The sequence below is a fragment of the Marmota monax genome, unplaced genomic scaffold (assembly GCF_021218885.2).
Source record: "Marmota monax isolate L192 unplaced genomic scaffold, Marmota_monax_Labrador192_F-V1.1 WCK01_AAM20220418_F8-fsc00023, whole genome shotgun sequence".
NCBI classification, from domain to species: domain Eukaryota; kingdom Metazoa; phylum Chordata; class Mammalia; order Rodentia; family Sciuridae; genus Marmota; species Marmota monax.
In genome coordinates this window covers 17,650,339-17,670,788 of record NW_026692907.1, presented here as the reverse complement: position 1 = coordinate 17,670,788, position 20,450 = coordinate 17,650,339, and the positions used below count along the sequence as shown (strand labels likewise).

The following is a 20,450-nucleotide window of genomic DNA, read 5'->3' as shown; positions in this document are numbered from 1 at the left end:
AACTGTGGTGAGCATCTTTAAGAGCACACACTTTGTGGTTAGCACTTTCTGTTTTCAATAAAGTTTATAGTTTTGCACCTTTAATGTGCCCTCTATTAATTTCTAAAACATAAAATACCTCTATACTCAGGATTTGAACATTCATAAAAAATTCTCAAGGTATTTATTTACATTGTGAAAATATAAGTATGGCTTCTTAATATCTATGTAATTATTCTAAATCAGGGATAACATGTGTTTTTGATAACTATCCTGTTTCAAAGAATGTATGCCATTGCAAACAGTATGGTTATTATGCATATTATGATAGAGGGTCTCCTAGGGCTACTTGTACAGAAGACTTTGCTTCTGATGTTCAGAGTGGAAATTAGGAAATGATGATAATATAAAAGCGATATTTAAAATAGTGTGAAATATGAAATAGCCTTTTGTACTAGAATCATAGCATAACACTATATTTTGGGGAAGCTATAATTGGCACTAAAAAACACTCTTCCAAATAAAAGAAATGAAATCAATCCACTCATATGTAGATGCTGCTGTGTTTGTGCATGCTAATATGCCTATGACTGTGTAAAGTATAAGAAACTGTAATATATAATACCTTGAATATTAGTTTCCCTTGAAGCTCATTTCAAGTGAGAAAAAGAGTTATTTCTCTTGAGATTAGGATAATACAATGATAGGAAACCAAGTGAGAACTTAAAGACACAAATTCCTTATGTATGTATGTATGTACATATGTACACATATATGTATATATGTGTGTATGTAAGTATGGATATATCTACTTATCTCCTCTGCAGTTTCATCATGAAGATTAGTTATGCCAATTAAATTATCTCAAATTTTCTAGTTTCTGACTCTTGAATTAATTCAGTGAACAATTCTGATTATATGTTTCAGCAAATGCATGAATTTCCATGATGATCTAATAACAATTTAAGCGAACTTGTAATTATTCACTAGTATTTCCAACCTCAAGATTGTAAAATATATCATACGTAACCTGCACATGAAAATGTCTACATAAAATTGTGGTGTAATTTTAAATATGAATTTATTTGCCATGATTATACTCTGATAGGGAGAGACAACTTATCTATTTGGAAATATATGTACACCATTCTCTTGATAAGGCTATTATTTTTTATTTTATATCTCTGACTATCGAATATGTGAAAACAAAACTGATTTTATTTCCATGTAGCTATGATTGAGATTAGAAAGTATTCCCAAAGACTGGGAGATTTTCACCTACATGGTTCCTGTTAACATCCAAAATCCCCAACTCAGACTCCCAGGGATCAGTGCCCAGAGGAGGCCTGCTGGGAACACCCACGAGTGGATATCCTGGAGATTATGCCAGGTTAGCAATGTAGCATGGAGGAAATGTAAAGAGCTTAGCTCTGGAATCCCCAGGCTCAACTCCCATTCTGCCTCTTAAAGGATGATTTTAAGAAAACTTACATACTTTGTGCTTTCATTTTCTCATCAGTAAATTGAGGATAACTTTATCAGCCTTGTAGGTGTGAGGAGTAGATGTATTTGCACAAGTAAAATGCTTTGCATTGTGGCAGTCACAATACAAGAGTTCATGTAGCTGTGATTAGTCAGAATCAACAAAAGTAATTATGAAATCATGTAGTAACATTTTACATGTCCAGTGTGTTAAGAAAAAAAAAACTAACAAATGTTCTAGGTATTGTACAGAAACATGAAACATCCATGTGTATGAATTGCCAGTTTTCAGAGATGAAAAAATTAAAACAGTGTGTTTCATTTTTATCTGTAAGACTTAAGGGATTACTGATAAAAATATTTAGCTGGACAAAAAGTGGGCTTTTATTTCTATAGATTAACTAAAGTGCTACATATCCTATCATTCTCAAAAATTTTAGAAAATATTTCAAAATTTATAGTGACATCTCACCTTCATAAGAAAAATGAAAATATTTATAATATGTTAACATTTACAATTTATTTCATTTAATACTTTGAACAGTATTCTTAAAGATAGAGAAAATAAAGCTCAGAAATGCTCAGTGACACTCATTGCCACACACAGGTTGTGAGAAGCTCAACTAAGACTTAACCTATCTTTTCTGATTTTTATTTTCTAACTGCTTTTTATTCCATTATTTCCATGAATCCATGGGTATATATTATAGTTTCATTAGGAGACTGAATTCTTTAGATTCTACTTTGTAATGTATATTTCATTATATAAAATTCTTAAGCACATTAATATTTAATACATATCTGGTCTTATACTTGTCCAGACACTGGCATTTAGGATACCTTGAAAATAGAAAATACACACTTAGATATGTAGAGAAGGCAAGTTCAACAGATTCACTGAGATGATAATTCTCCACTGATACAGAGTTGGAGTAAGAGCATGGAGAGGGTCTGCAGTTAGAACAGGCATATAAAAAATGAAAGGAGGAATGAAAAAGATACAATCAAAGCCTTGACAGGTTGCCTGGTGGTCAACCAGAGAAACCTGGAGACTGTTCATTTACAAGGCTGATAATATCAATAATAAAATGATTAACAGATTCAGACAGATCAGAAAGCAAGTTAGGATTGATCTGGAATGGTGGATTGGGATGGGATCATGGCTGGTGAATAAAGATCTGTTTGAAAGGGATTTATACTAGATGAAAGAGGAAAATAGGGAATGACTAATTCAATGGAGGATGAGGGAGTGGGGTTAAGAGAATAAAACTATTAGGAAGAAGTTTTACAAAACACCTTTCATTCCATGTTAGGTTCTTTATGTAATACATTTTCTTTTTTTTTCAAATATTTATTTTTTAGTTGTATTTGGACACAATGCCTTTTATTTTATTTATTTATTTATTTTTATGTGGTGCCAAGGATCGAACCCAGGGCCTCACACATGCGAGGCAAGCACTCTATCGCTGAGCCACAACCCCAGCCCATGATTTTCTATGTCATCATTGTTTTATCTCTAATTAATCCAAGTCTCAGAGATGGTAAGTGATTTGCTTGGGATCATATAGGGAGTGTGTACAACTCAGGATTTAAATCCAATCTATCTGACTCTAGAGCTATTAACTATTATGTAGGACAGGCAACAGAGTTTTCTGTGATGATGAAATGTTTAGTATCTGTGCTGTTCAATACCCGTGCTAGCCATATGCAACTACTGGACATGTGAAATGTGGTTAGAATGACTAAGAAACTGAACCTCAGAGATTTTACAGTTTTACTGAATCTCAATTTATTTCAATTTTCAACAAGCACTATGACTACAGCATTAGACAGCATAGCATGTGTGGAAGCCCCTACCAAGCACATAACTGGTGAAAAAAAAGAATATATATATATATATATATATTTTTTTTTTTTTCTATATATATATATACACACACACATATATATACATATATATAAAACCTTTGCTTATGTAGATCTTAAAACTCAACAGAAATAAAAACTAGAATAAAATTTTAAAAGGCATTAAAAATGAACCTAAGCATCCATATTAAAAAAAAAGGAAGCATAAGATTGCTTAATGATTGTTTGAACAATAATAGTGATCTGTTATGTCTTGCCCAGACAAGGAGAAAAATTAAAGGGCAGCATGTTGTGACCATCCATTCTCACAAAGTGCTGAAATCAAGTCACATCCCCAGAGTTCCAGAATCCCTCATTTGGCTTTGAACTCAAGAAAAAGGAGGAAAGAGTTGAAGAAGCAGCGGAAAATGCTTTATTGTATCAGTGAGCTGCTGGGATTCTTTAAGGAAAGTTGAGCCTGAAACACAGTGGGCCAAACCTCAGACCAGGGCTGTGCTGAAAGCATGCATATTAAGCATACAAACAGTCACTGAGAAAAGTCTCAAGTGTTCATAAGGATCCAATTTGAACTGCAAATGACAGAGCAAAAATAATCAATACCCAATTATCTCAGCCAAATATGTTGAGTTGATCCTTAATAAGGACAAACTGAAGTTAAACAGCAAGATTATTGAGAAAAGAAACCACACTTGCACCACACTAACCCGCTTAGAAAGAGTGAAATGCCGTACAGAACAGGGAGATAGGTGAAGTGCTGTCAGAGTTGGAAACAAATCAGGATGTCTGAGGTGTAAGGTAACAATCATTTACCAATGGAACAAGGGTCAGCAGTAGTTTAGAGAGGAGAAACTTGTTTTTACATTGCCATGTCACAAATTTTGGGAAAGAGCAAGCACAATGTTACATTTGTCCATTTTATTATTTTCAGAAAAACAATTCAAAATAGATGGGTATCACATGAACTTCTTAAAAATATTGCTTCTACCATTTGTAAATGACAAATCAAAACAGGAATGTGAAAGCTATATAGTTTCCTTTTTAGATATTGTAGTAAACAATGGTTTCAGGAAAAACCTATGAAATTAATGTGCATAGCAATGTGGAAAAAGTAAAGCTCCTCACTAACTCAGAGAGTACACTAGTCACAAGATCTGACCTTACATTGATTTTCTTTACTCTTATTTTTTTTAAAGAAAGATTTTGGGATGTTTTTACTTATTGCACAGTAACAGCACCCTAGAAATCTGCTACCTTTATGAAGGAATCATATTAGCAGACCTGGTAAGAAAAAGGAGGAGTGTACTTCCCTTAGTGAAGATACTTAAGAAATAACTGGTTTACTTGCAAGATTCCATAATATGTTCACTACCTACATCACAAAACAACAACAACAACAAAAACAAACCAATTAGTTCACTAAACTCAGATATTTGGAAAATAAATTTCTTGAAACTATATAAATTAACTGAATAGATTCATAGAAATATTTGTCTATAAAAATGAATGACCTTTTCAAAGAATGGCAAAAATGTAATGAAGCAAAATAAGATATAACTCATTACATCCAAAACACTCAAGTATTTATTTTACTTCCAAGAACAAGAATGGAGCTGACAATGAGGAAAAACAAATAAAAAGTAGTCAGAACTTCCGGGGCACAGTGGTGCATATCTGTAATCCCAGAGGCTCAGGAGGCTGAGGCAGGAAAATCAAAAGTTCAGAGCCAGCCTCAGCAAAAGCAGGGCATTAAGCAACTTAGTGAGACTCTGTCTCTAAATAAAATACAAAATAAGGCTGGGGATGTGGCTCTGTAGTCATATGTCCCTGGATTCAATGCCTGGTACCAAAAAATTAAAAAATAGAAGAAGACCCAGTGCTGAATCAACTTAGTTACACAAAATAAAACTGATATTAAAATATAGAAAATTACATGTTTTCATAAAATTATAAAGTATTTTATGTTAAGAAGATTAGTGCTATTCTATAATAATATTTCTAAAGACTGTATACAAACTATTCACCATTTTGAAAGTTTAATCACGTTAAAGCCATTTATTTAAAAAATTGGTATTGGAATAAGGTAAGATATAGAAACACAATGTGATCACCTTCCATGTAGAAATTAATATAATCTGGTCATCATTCTTTTCATTGTTTGATACTTATGAAATGAGAAGACTATGGCCTTAGATCATGAATCCTAGCTCCTTTTGGAAAGCCTTCTACAATTTCATCCCAATTTCCCAACTTCCCTGTAAGTCTTTATCCTATTACAGGGACCTACACACATCTTACACTAGACTGAGGTATTATTGCCCAAGTTCTATTATTGTATAGAACCTAACATAGTCCCTTGAACACTGAAGAAGATCACTTGCTTATTTTAAATGATTGAGCAAATTAATGAATTAATGGTGTTAGAAATACATGTATGCCCTATGAATGCTAATGTGTCTACAGTTATAAAACATCTTTAGATATATTATTTATTCTCATAAAGACCCTATGCTGGGGCTGGGGCTGGGGCTCAGTGGTAGAGAGCTTGCCTAGCATACGTGAGGAACTAGGTTTGATCCTCAGCACCATATAAGAAAAACGAATAAACAAATGAAATAAAGGCATTCTGTCCATTTACAACTACAAAAAAAAAAAAAAAAAACCTGTGCACTTCTTCTCTTGGAAAGTCAGTAGCAAAGCCAGACTTGAGCTCAGATTTTCTGATCCTTGCTGATCTTCCCACCTAAGCACAGCTGCCTAAATGAAGGAACTGTTATACTCATGTCCATATAACTCCAACTTCACCTGGGGCTTACTTCTCTGAGAAGGAACTACTATCATGTACAGTCTCTATTTAACACAGGGAAAAAATGCATGTGAAAAGAATGTAATGATTTTGTAAGAAAAGCATGAATTCCTTTCTCAAAGGGAAATAGGCAAAGTTGGTGAATAAGAACAAATGTCAACCTTTTCAAAATATGCATAAATATCTAAATTTATATTATAAGGTAGAATATGATGGCTTCATAGTCCATAATTCTGAGATGCAAACAAATGCTTCCCTGGAATTCTGCCTTCATCCTGCTCTCCTTTTACATCCCATACATGAAGTATCTCTGAGCTGTCTTTTGGCCCACAAGGCAGTGGTTCTCAGTCACTGACTACACTAAGAGATTTTTGAGTGCTGGCACAATGTTCTCGTAAATTCTCTAGAATGTTTACATATGATGCTGACCGCTCAGAGCAATATATAGCATTTTTTAAAAATAAATGAACTGTTAGAATTAGTCAAGTGAATACTCTCTGATGGCTGTGACTCAATGATGAGAAAAAAGAAGACACCATGATCACAATAATAATTTCTATGATTTTTTTTAAAGCACAACTCTTAGTATTTTATACTAAGATGAGAAGGTGAAACTTTTAGTAGAGAAAGAAGAATCAAAATGACTCAGGTACTTAGAAGATCAGTTTCTGGGAAAAACTCAATCAAGTTCCTATTTGAAATGGAATGAGTATCCTAACAACCTGGACTACTCAGAAGGATATTAAATAATTGTACACTAGTTCCAGGAACATTAAAAACATTTTTTTGCTTTTCCTAAAAAATTTGTCAGGCCACTAGGAAATAACACTTCACCAGATGCACACCAATTTAAAAATCTGCACCTGGCATTTCATTCCAGTTCCTTCCCCTAACATGGCCACAGGAGATTGCTTTCCTTTCCGTTTGATTACTTTCTTTTGGCTTAATTGGAGGGTATGTAAATACATTATCCATTAAAGGAATGCTACAGCACATGGACAGCCTGTCTGATACAGTTGTCCTCCCTATGTCTATTTTCAATTCAGCAGTCAGAGGGTTCTTTCACACTGTGAGTCATATTGTGTCAATATACTGCTCCTAGGACTTCCCATGTCACTCAGAGAGAAGGCCAAAGTCTTTAAGGTGGTCTATGGAGCCCTGAGTGTGTGCCTGCAACCTCTCCCCATATCGTCCTGTCACCTGTCACATGTGTTCGCACGCTGTGAATGTTCTATTGGCTGAACTTGAACAAACACAAGTACTCCTGATGCAGGCCTTTTCTCTGGTAGTGGACTCTTTCTGGAATTCCTACACCAGGTTGGGGTCTTCATTCAGGGTTTCTCTTTTAATCACACCTCTCCTGACAACTACAATTGATCCGACACTAACAGCAGCTCTCCCAATCCCACTCCATCTTGGTCTTCCTTAACAAGCTCTGTTTTTCTTACCCCAGTCATTATTAACTTTCTTTTTTTTTTTCTTTTTGTGGTGCTGGGGATGAACCCAGGGCCTTGTGCATGTGAGGCAAGCACCCTATCAACTGAGCTATATCCCCACATTAGTTTCATCTTCGTTTTTGTAGAATTCATTGTTTATTGACTGTAAAATTCCACATGTGCTTTAAAAACAATGTATATTAGTCCAAGTATTGCTGGTTTTGCTTCCATTAAGTAGAGAAAGAAATGCGAATACTTTCACCAATACAATGGTGAATTTGTCCATTTTTCCTATGGTTCTGTCATGTTTTGTTTTATATAATTTGATACTTTATTAGTTTAACATATATAGGTTCTAATGTCTTAATAAATATAAGTTTTCTTACTGTTTGCTTTAAATTATGTCTATGATACAATATCAGTATCTCTAGAATTGCCTACAATACAATTTTCCATACTTTGGCATGGTTACTATGTTTCTCGTATTTGAGCTACGTCTCTTGGAAAGAAAGTATTGATGGATATTTTAAATCCAGCATTTAAATAAAACACTCAGATTTAAGCAGAATGTAATTTCCTTTGTCAGGTTTATTAATAATAGTTTGGATTTATGTCTACTATCTTATTTTATGCTTTCTACTTTCATACATTTTTCTCTTTTACCTTTCTTTCTTTCTTTGGAAGTATGATTTTTTCCTTTTTCATTCTAATTTTTATGGTTTGTACTTCATAAATAATGATTTCTGTGTCTTGATATATCCATATATTTAATATTTGCTTAACGTTTTTTATTGTATCTTCTATTTTTGATCACTTACCTTAATTTTGAACATCATCCTTTAATTTTTTCTTTAAATTTAAAGGCAATTAAAATTTCAGGCAATTTTTAAACCATCTCAATTATTGTTCATCTAAAAATGTCCACATGTCACATCTCTTATTGAAAGATGCCTTTGGTAGATGGAGAATTAAATGTGAATGGTTTTACCCCATAGCTAGTTGAATGTGCTATTTCCAATACTGATGGCTCCTTTGCTGCAGCTGCAGAGATAACTCTCTCAGTGTCCTGTGAACTCTCCTTTTCTAGGTTCCCTTGAACATGCAGGGTCAAAGTTCCCTAGCCCTGCTCTTGTAATTCCAGATGTGACATCATGCCTGGTTGGCTTCTTTAATTCTGTCTATCCTCTTTTGGCAAATCAACCTCATTAGTTTTATAGAATCCTGTCCTTTTCTCTCACATTTCCATCCATATTTCTTGAAACATATGCATTTTAGAAAATTCCAGTATCTGAAAAATTTGTGATATGATTCTTCAGATTCTTGTTTCTGCTGACTCTGATATACAGCAGTAGGTTTCTTATGATTTCTGGCTTCTTTGTGTATTTTGTGGTTTTAATATAAGATCTTCTTGGATATTTATTTTTTAAGGATTCTTTGAGGCCCTCATTGGGTTGTATTTTGCTCCAAAGAATATCTAATCTTCATTTCCTGACTGAGGGAAGACTTGCAGTCACTAAAATATGAGTTACCAGTCTCAAGGATTTATCAGATACCCTTAGGATAAATTCTATCTTCAATTCTTATCCACCTTCTAGGGGGTTTATGCTGATTTAAGTTTTGGCTACTTTTTCATTTTCTAGCCAGTGCAGTAACACATTTAAAGAAATTTAATTTATATTTTATCCATTTTTTTAAGTTGTTTTCATGGGACAGTAGGGTATTTAGGATATTTAGAGTATTTAGTGTTTCATGCTGACAATAATGAAAACCACATATTTTTAAACAAATTCATGATAATATATTTTGGAAGAAAGCAACAGGAGCTAATAGAAATTATTTAAGATACTGCCATTATTTAAAAAATATTATAAACTAGCCTTAGAAATGCTAAACACATGAGTTGCCTGGAATGTCATAGAGAGGAAGCAGGGAAGACAGGATTCACATTTTACTGATTCTAAAATATCTACACTATAAGACCTCTATTAGCCCTGACTTTTTTGTATTATATTAGAATCATATTGATAAGCATTTATATTAGTACTTGAGGCTCCAGTAAAAGCCATTAAGTGTCCATCCCATTAGTATAATAGTGATGAGTTGAAAATAGCTGCCATGAGGCACATTGGGAAGAATCAATAAAGAAGCATATAGATTTTAAGGTAAGAGATTTCTGTAATTCTCCAATATTAATATATCAAAATAATTTATTTCACTTGGCAGCAAATGTTCTATGAGCAAGCAAGGAGATAAATAAGCCTGTGACTCTGTTGAAGGCCCTGAAACAAAGTAACAGTCTGAAAGATAACATGGCAAACCTGATTATTTCAGCATGACTATTCCAAGACAAACTTTTTAAATAGTAAGAAAATCTGTCTACATGAGCCCTCCAGTCTCCTTCTGTTAATTTTCATCACATCCTTTATCCTGTCAATATTCTCTGCAGACTTAGGTAAGATAATAACGTTCCTGGTGAATTAATTCAATGTTGTCCCTTACAATATTTTATACATACAAGATACATCAGAGGGAAAACATAGCACACATTTTACTTGTGGTGGTCAGAACCACAGCACTTAGATAAAGGATCTTTGGTGGGGTCTTCATAGTACTTTTCAAATTGAACAACATAGATAACCCTCTAATAGTCTTTATATGATTACTTATGTCATTCTGAAAGGACCCTTTGCATAAGAAATATCTAGAAGCACTGGTAGTTCTTTACATAAAATCATCTATTCATAAGACAGTTCTATTAAGCTTCCAGTAAATTGTTGTCTCATATAATTACAATATTCTGAATTAGTCATTATACTTTAAATATTATTCTGCTTTCAGTCTTTCAGATTAATCATAGAGTAATCATATCTCAAGAATATTTATCACCATTAGTAATAAAGAAATGCTCGTGAGGAAATTAGGTCAGTGTGAATTTAGGTCAGTAACCAGAAGCACACATGGGTGTGTGTTCACCCCTGTGCACGTTTGCATGCGCGCATGCACACACACACACATACACACATGCTTAAGGATCAAATTTGAGGTTTATAACTGACTATGGGTTTCTACACATAATGAATCATTGTGATTTTGCTTCTAGTTGAATATTGACATCTTGTCTTTTCCTTTCTTTTTCCCTCTCTTCTTTTCCTTCCCTCTTTCATCTACTTTTTTAAATAATTAAGACATAGAAAATGATCACGTAGTAATTTGGGGGGCTTGTCACTATAACTGTTTAACTCTACTATCATGAAAATCATAGGCATTTATCAACATTGATCAACCTTTAGGATCTGAAGTTTCTGTGCAATGGAAAAACCCTTTTGAGAGTCTACTTTTTAATGTTTAGAGAAATGTTTATGTTATAAATTTTGTTAAATGACTTGAAGAGCCTTGTTGGAATATTAAAGCCATGAGTAGATGATCTGACAATTTTTAAAAAGAATTTTTTTCTACTTATCTATATTTATTAAATGAACTAAATGTCATTCTTTCAAATATTCACAACAATCTATTCTGAGGTTTTAATTACAAAAGTATTGGCATGTTAAGAAGAAAAGAGCTATTCTATATATGGATTTCAAATTAGTATTCTCATTATTTATGGTTTCTCTTTCCCTTTTCTGTTTTATAGATCAGTGACTCCCAAAGTTTGATTACAAAATTTTCACTTGGGAAATGAGAATAATAAGCAACTTACCATGTGTTTCATTGAGGCATCTTTTTTGCTATTAAGATGTTCCTTCTCATAAAATGGTTTTGATAATAGATAGTAAATTTATCATTACTGCTTTAATAAAAGTATATCCTAGTTGAAAAGCCATATCATTGGTCTGTGAAATTCCAATATTTGAGGACCATGAAATTAACATAATCTTGGGGAAAAACTACTTGTAAAACTGGAATTACTGTCCAAAGTGGACAAGATAAATTGGAGTTTGCTTAGGGAAATTATGTAAAAAATAATAAAATGACAAGGGGTGGTGCTTAGCACTATTTCTGGCACATTAATCCTTCTGAAAATAGCAGCTGAGTGGATACTGAATGAACAAAAGCCCAGTTGTACATATAAGTGCATATAATTGAACATTTGTGACTCAATCAGATATTTCACAAAATGAATTCAGGAATATTTGCCTAGTGGTACTATAATATTGAACACTGCAATATGCACCAAAGAAAACTGATAACCGAATTTCTAAAACAATATATATCATGAATGCTTACAACAAGAGTCTATCTGAAAATATAGAAGAGAAACAGAAAACATTATTTTCCCTTTAAAATCCTGCTCAATTCCAATAGAAAAGTCAGAAGACAAAAATGATCACAAATAAAACAACCCTTATTTCTTGTGTATACTTTCTTTTATCATCTTTTAGCAATATTATTTTACTTAGAAGACTCTAAATATAATCAACCAGAACTTACTTTGCTAGCATTGAATGGGAAATGTATGATTTATTAACCTTTGGCCTAGAATCACATCTGCTACTACACTGCCATCATTATGTAAATAGGCATTTGTAAAGTATAAAGTTACATAAATAGACAAATAAATAAGAAATTACATATCAGTTTAGTGGCCTAATCTAAAATATCTCTCATCACTAAACAAAGACTTTTTAAATCTTGTACTTAAATAAGTTGCTTTCTACGTTTGTTAAAATAATAAGCAGGTTCTTGATCAGAAAATCATTACCTATTACTAAACATGATAGTTCCTCTTACTACTTATTTGGTTCATTTTAACTAAAGTCTCATATCTAGTAATCAGGAGTTTTAAAAAAAAGTGATCCAATCTAGATTGGGCTATAAGGTAAATTGTGCCCTCCCTACATTCCAATATGGGAGCCTTGACCCCTAGCACTTCAGAATGTGAATTTGGAATGAAATATTTTGAGGTAGGACTTTTACATACACGATAAAACAAGGCTTATATACAGAGATATGAAAAATGATAGCGGAATGCATTACAATTCTTATTACATAAGAATTATAATGCATTCCACTGTCATTTTTTAATAAATAATAAAAAAGGCTGTTTTGCTGTGCTGTAATCCAATCTGATTAGTATATTTATAAAGAGAAAATTTGGACACAGATAAGGGAGCATGTATACACAGAGAAAAGACCACATGAGGCCATAAAGAGAAGCTACATGCAAGCCAAGGAGGGAGGCTTCAGGAGAAACCAAACAAACAGAACCTTGATCTTGGACTTCTAGCAACCAGAACTGGGAGAAAATAAATTTCTTTGTTTAAGCTATCCAATTCATGGTACTTTTTAAAATGACAGCTGTAGCAAAAATATAAAACAGATTGTGTCTCAATTAGGCTTTTGTGCTAAAGGTTAATTATTTTGTTAAATGAGGTTTTGTGGTCTGATTACTGACAAGAGGAAGTACTGTTTTCTGGGCTTTCGTCTGTCACTTTGGATTGAGGTGTGAGACAGGCCGACTCTGGTGTGGGTTTATAGCAAGATTTTTTAAATACAATCCTGTTTTAAAATAATATCTTAACTCTCAGTTTCTTTATTACATTGGAATTTTAGATTGATCTTAAAAGATTTTTGACAGACATGATGTTTTTTAAAGTATTGCATTAGCTGATCTCATTTTTTTCAAGTATCACATGTAATGATTCAATTAGAAGGTAAATCAAATAGCTACAGTTGTGGTGGGATAAAGGTAACTCTTTGGGTCATAATATAACTGCCCTTTCTACTGAGAGTAACAAAGTCTTGAAAAAACTGAGAAATACTAATGTCAAATGGTACTGTGAGCTTAGGCGTGTCAATTGCAAAATACTAAATATATTAATGTTGCTTATATTCTATTCATTTATTGAGAAACTAATTCTGAATCACCACTGACTATGCAAGGAAGCCAATAAGAAAACAAAACCAAAATCTCTAAATCTGAGAATATAAAACTTTGTTATGAGAATTATGAATTTATACATGCAAAATGCTTACAAGAATAGTTAATGATCAGTAAGCTCTAATTAACTGTGAGCTAATTTTACTGTAGTATAATGTCACGGTTTATAATGAGGATACTTAAAAATAAAAAAAATAAATTATACTTAATTTATTTTATTTAAGAAGCAAGGAAAATGTATAAAAATGTTTTGAAAATGTCCATCAGAAACTACCCAATAAAATGGAGCATGAGTCCCAATAATCCAGCCTTAGTGAATCAGCTATTACCCAAAATTTATTCAAAATGTATGATTACATGAATTAAATATTTCATTAACTTCTCACAATAACCCTGTGAAGGTTAATGAGGTCAGCATTTTACAAAGGAAGAAGTACCTTCCTTCTAGTCACTCACACCAAGAAAGTGACAGAGACTAAATTTGAATTCAGGCCATCTGGCTCCAAAATCCATACTGTTAATCAATTGAATTGTAAAACACTTATTTAATAACTACAATTTATTTACTTACATAACACCTATATCTTTTTAGTCCTAAAAACATTATGAGGTAACATTTTTCTCCTTGAGAAAAATCTCATTTTCTAATCATGTTTGAAAAGGAAATATTGTAATGTAAACTTGGTTAACCCAGAGACTTTTGTGTGTGTGTGTGTGTGTGTGTGTGTGTGTGTTGCTAAGAATTGAATCCAGGGTCTTGTGCATGTGAGGCAAGCACTTTGCCAAGTGAGCTACATCTCCAGCTCAAGACTTCTCTTTATAACAACATCGGGAAGCATCTTTCACTTAGAATGCAGTGTGAATGCTGGCCTCAGGAATTGGAGATCCTGGTTACTATGAATTATCTTTGATATTCACCAGACCACTACCAACTCCTTGGGAGTAGAAACTGAGCCACAATCACCAGTGTAGCCTTAATGTCAATCAAAGTCACTTAAATGATAACCTGATTAAAAAAATAGTCAATAGACCTAAGTAGACAGGTCTCAGCATACAAATGGCCAAAAAGGAATATAAATAATATTTCAACATCACTAACTTCAGAAAAATGTAGATCAAAACTATAATGAGATACTTCACCCTAGTAAGAATAGCTATTATCAAAAAGACTAAAGATAACATGTACTGCAAGGATGTGGCAAAAAGGGAGCACTTACATACTGTTGGTGGGAATATAAATCAGTACAGTAGAGCCATTATTTAAAAATCTATGAAGATTCCCCTCAAAATTAAGATCCAGCAATTCCACTACTGGGAATATAAGCAAAGCCAATGAAATCAATACATCAAAGAGAAATCTGCAACCCAACTTTCACTGCAGTATTTTTCCCAATAGCTAAGAAATGAAAACAACCTGAGTGCCTGTCCATCAACTAACATATGGATAAGACAAATGTGATACATTAACACAACAGAATACTATTTGGCTGTAAAAATGGATGAAATCCTGTTATTTATGGCAACATGAATAGAAGAAGAGATCTTTAAATGAATTAATTCAGGCAAAGAAAGACAAGTACTGCATGATCTCATTCATATGTAGAATCTGAGAAAGTTGATTTCATAGAAGTTGAGAGCAGAATGGTGGTTGCCAGAGGCTGGGCAGAGGAGTGGGGAGGGAAGATGGGGGAAGGTTGATCAATGGTACTATGTTACAGCTAGATAGTAGTGAGACACTCTGGTGTGCTATTGCACAGTAGGATTACTGTAGCAAAAAATGCACTACAAATTTCAAAAGAAGAAAAGAAATTTGAATGCTTTCACCATAGAGAAATGACAAACGTTTGAGGAGACAGATATGTTTAACCTCATTTAAGCATTATACAATGTATAAATTTATCAAAATAGCATATGACCCCATTAATATGTTCAGTTCTTAAGTTTTTACGTATCAGTTAAAATAAATTTAATTTAAATAATAAAAAATAGTGAAGGTCAAATAAACAATTGCTGACATAAACTTTGATAATATGAAACTTGATTGTTAAACTTCTAAGTGTAAGTTTGTATGTATTTCAGAAATAAAGTTACTTGGAAATATAAATGCTAGTTAGGAAGAAACAGTTGTCACCCACATATGCAAACTGAACAAACTGTGTTGTTTCAAACAGCCTTCATCTGCCTTTGGTCTGTAAACTCATATAGCAAATGTCATATAACAATTTCTATTTGCAGGATAACTCATCAGACCTTGTTCCCCTTCTTGAAATATCAAAATTTTGTTCATATTATTACCTAGCTTATTGTTATTACATAAGCCAGTAAGTCAACTTGAGTGTTAATATAACATCTTGTAAATTTAAGAAATCAATTTTTCAGCAATTCTTGGGGTAATGTCTATAGATTATATTTCAAAACTTGATAAGAATAGAAAAAGACATTTCCATTTGTATTATTATTGTACTGAATGCTTCAAATTCTTGATTTTCTTTCTACTTTAAAAAAATACACTCACTGGCCCATTTGCCTCCTCTTTCTATATATATCTAACCTAAATGAAATAATCACTTATTATTACTTTTACAAGTAGGAAGCTCCATGGTAGTATAGTGGTTTACATGCTCTCTTACTAACAGGTATTCTCATTCACATGTGAGACATCTATAGCTATAATGGAGAACTTAGGCTGTTCAAAGGGCTCCTGATCTGGAAAACAATGTAAATTGCAAGCATGAATTTCAATATCTATTCTAATCTAAGCACATGTGGGGCTTTCAAGTCTTTAACATTAAATCAGGATATTCTTATTTATAATATTGGTCCATACACTAATGATTTAATGATTTTACTTACAGAAAGCATTAACAGTAGATACAAATTATATTTCCAATAATTTGCACTCTGTGGGTTACAATTGCAAGTATCTTTAGTTTATAAAATGAAGAATGAAAATATCCTTCATTTGTCAATTACCGGTAATATACAAATAAGTGCCAAAACATTTTTATTCAAGCACCAAAATGATTTTTTTAATTTATATATGACAGCAGAATGTATTACAATTCTTATTACACATATAGAACACAATTTTTCATATCTCTGGTTGCATACAAAGTATATTCACACCAATTCGTGTCTTCATACCTGTACTTTGGATAGTAATGATCCTCACATTCCACCATAATTAATAATCCCATGCCCTCTCCCTTCCCCTCCAACCCCTCTACCCTATCTAGAGTTCATCTATTCCTCCCATGATCCCTCTCCCTATCCACTATGAATCAGCATCCTTATATCAGGGAAAACATTGGCATTTATTTTTTTGGTTTGGCTAACTTCACTTAGCATTATCTTCTCTAACTCCATTCATTTACCTGTATATGCCATGATTGTATTCTCTTTTATTGCTGAGTAATATTCCATTGTGTATATATGCCACATTTTTTAAATTCATTCATCTATTTAAGGGCATCTAGTTTGGTTCCAGATAGCTATTGTGAATTGTGCTGGTATAAACATTGATGTGGCTCTGTCCCTGCAGTATGCTGTTTTTAAGTCCTTTGGATATAGATCGAAGAGAGGGATAGCTGGGTCAAATGGTGGTTCCATTCCAAATTTTCCAAGAAATCTCCATACTGCTTTCCACATTGGTTGCACCAATTTGCAGTCCCACCATCAGTGTATGACTGTACCTCTTTTTCGATATCCTCACCAACACTTATTGTTGTTTGTATGCATAATAGCTTCCAATCTGACTGGAGTGAGATGAAATCTTAGAGTGGTTTTGATTTGCATTTCTCTAATTGCTAGAGATGATAAACAACTTTTCATATATTTGTTGACTGTATAACATCTTCTGAGAAGTGTCTGTTCAGGTCCTTGGCCCATTTATTGATTGGGTTATTTGGTTTTGTTTTTTTTTTTTTTTTTGGTGTTTAGCTTCTTGAGTTCTTTATATATCCTAGATATTAGTACTCTATCTGATGTTGTGAGGGGTAAAGATTTTCTCCCAAGATGTAGGCTTTGTATTCACCGCATAGATTGTTTATTTTGATAGAAGAAACTTTTTACTTTGAGTCCATACCATTTATTGATTCTTAATTTTAATTTTTGTGCCACAGGAGTCTTATTAAGGAAGTTGGTGCCTAATCCCACATGATGGAGATTAGGGCCTACTTTTTCTTCTATTAGATGCAGGGTCTCTGGTTTTGTTCCTAAGTCCTTGATCCATTTTGAGTTGATTTTTGTGCATGGCGAGAGATAGGGTTTAATCTCATTTTGTTGCATATGGATTTCCAGTTTTCCCAGCACCATTTGTTGAAGACACTATCTTTTCTCCAATTCATATTCTTGGCATCTTTGTCAAATACAAGATAATTGTATTTTTCTGGGTTAGTCTCTGTGTCCTTTATTCTGTACCATTGGTCTACCAGACTGTTATGATGTCAATACCATGATGTTTTTATTACTATTGCTCTGTAATATAGTTTAAGGTCTGGTAAAGGGATGCCACCTGCTTTACTCCTCCTGATAAGGATTGCTTTAGCTATTCTGGGTCTCTTATTTTTCCAGATGAATTTCATGATTGATTTTTCTATTTCTATGAGGAATGTCATTGGAATTTTGATCAGAATTGCATTAAATCTGTATAGTCAAGCACCAAAATGATTTTGAAGACAATGCCAGCTGCCTTATGTCCATTTTCCTTTTCTTTACTAAAAGTTTCAACTTTGTTCTAGGGAATAACGTGCTTAAATGGCAAACACCTATCTCACAACTTTTTGTGAATCTAGGAGTAGCAATGTGACCCAGTCCATGCTAAAAGGCTGTAAGCTGAAAATCACCAGGGTTTTCTGCAAAAGCCATGGGACAGTCTCTATTGGCTTCTCTGTATCTCCTCATTTTGCATATTACTTTTGTGTGTACATTTAACATAGATATGGTGGTAAAGTTGGTGAACTCAACAGACCAGCAATAGTGCAACAAAAGCCAAATGGCTGGGCAGAACATTGTGAGAATTTGGAGCCTGCAGTGGAGTCTGAGTTGCCTCAACAGTCTGTTACTAAATGTAGTGGAGATAAGAAAAGAAAACTAAAACAGACTAATTTTTGAGACAGTTTGGGGTGATTTATTGTATTTTCTCTTTGTCCATGAATCTAATCCATTACCTATACAAATATCTTGATAGTAACTATATCCAAGCATACATGTAAGATCCATGAATTTCTTTATTTAACTCCATTATATATTTGTAAAGTAGTAATTTATCAGAGAAATCTGAACCAATTCACAGCTTTCTTGAAGTGCCTGACTTGCTCTAGGGATTAATTTGCTTACTGGCTAGATGACACCAATTAGCTATGAGATATAGAATACTGTACCATCTTAGAAGAAAACCTCCATTAAGATGAATGGCAACAGGGTTCCCAAATCGTAGCCAATCTATTTGAAATATTGGCTAACACAACTGGTTTGAGTGATTTTGATATTTCATCATTAAAATGCATTTTTAAAAATTAATTTTAGGGGCTGGGGATGTGGCTCAAGCGGTAGCGCGCTCGCCTGGCATGCGTGCGGCCCAGGTTCGATCCTCAGCACCACATACAAACAAAGATGTGGTGTCCACCGATAACTAAAAAAAAAGATAAATAAATAAATATTTTGAAGATGGCCGCTGCGTACGGGGGTTGCTGAAGTGCTGAGCGTGGTGCTCAAAGCAGCGGCTTTAATAGAGATTTCGCACAGTCTGTTAAAGCTCCTTTCACCGTTAATCTGTAGTGGACCACTTTGCCAAGGAGCAGGAAGAACAAAGAAATCGAAAAAGAGACGCTTGGCTGCTCAGAGCCGCGGGCGCTTTGCTCCCATCTGCTTCCTCTTTCGCTTCGCTCCGGGCGGAGAAGCTGAATGTGCAATCAGCAGTGGATTGTAAGTACCCGAGGCAAAGAAAGCTCAGTGCGCCCCGCCTTTTTTTTTTTTTTTTTATACAGGGAGAGTTTGTGGATTGGGATTGCTGGCGGGGCTGTGGTTTCTGTGCCGAAAATCCACTCCGCGGGAGCCGCCATTTGCTTTCTGCTTGCTGTCTTGATGGCTCCGTATACACTGTCCGGCAGCCGCACCTAGAGGTTGCAGCTGGGCTGCGTGCCGAGCCCTGTCCTCCGAAGGCTGGACTGCAGCCTCGAGCATCTCTGTGGCCTGTTCGTCGCTGCACCTTTGGGCAGAGCCTGCTCTGGGGTCGTTCTGCACCCCCCTGCCAGGGGACCCGTGCTCCGGAGGAGGGGGACGGAGAGCCGCGGCGGCAGCCGCTTGGGCCCCTGGGGCCTGGCACCGGGCTGAAGAGCTGCGGAGGCCAGGGCGGCTCTGCTACGGGCGCAGACAAGCGCGGACGCTTGCCAGGGCGGCTCTGCTACGGTCGCAGACAAGCGCGGACGCTTGTCAGCGCGGCCCAGAGTTTCATTTCTAGAAATCTGGACTGGAAACAGAAGCAGCAGTTTGTATAATCCCAAGAACTTGCTTATACCAGGAAGCTGTAAGGGCAACATGAATATTACTGAGGAGATGTAACATGGTGGCAGGCGCAGAGAGATCAAGTCTCTGACATCTTCAACTGTGAGGGCATAGGGAGCCGTAAACTGTCTAAATGCTGTTTGCTCAGGATCACTAGGCAATGCTGAGCTGACGTGGATCTGGGGTGTACAGGCTGGGCCCCTCAGAACACACACACAGAGCCCGAATCGGAGGCAATTAAGCTCCGGTTCGCCTGCTTCGTGTGACTCAGCACTAACGATCCCGCTGAAATAATTGGCCGGCCCTTAGGAACTTACAGAGGTAAAAGCCAACCGAGCCTTCATAGGCAGTGGCCACAGGACTGAAACGGGGATTGGGAGAGACAGTCAGGACCCACCCGTTGCATTGGTCATCCGGCAAAGGGAACAAACGGTCACCATTTGCATGGGATATCACCATGGCAGAGAAATGGCGTCATGGGCGGAGGAGATAATTGCAG

The 20,450-nt window shown here is 34.8% G+C and overlaps 1 protein-coding gene across 7 annotated transcripts in view; it reads right to left on the bottom strand.

The window, feature by feature from the left end:
* The window catches only part of Lrrc7 (leucine rich repeat containing 7), a 552,277-nt gene that overhangs the window by 438,819 nt on the left and 93,008 nt on the right, over window positions 1–20,450 (bottom strand). The window lies entirely within an intron of this gene.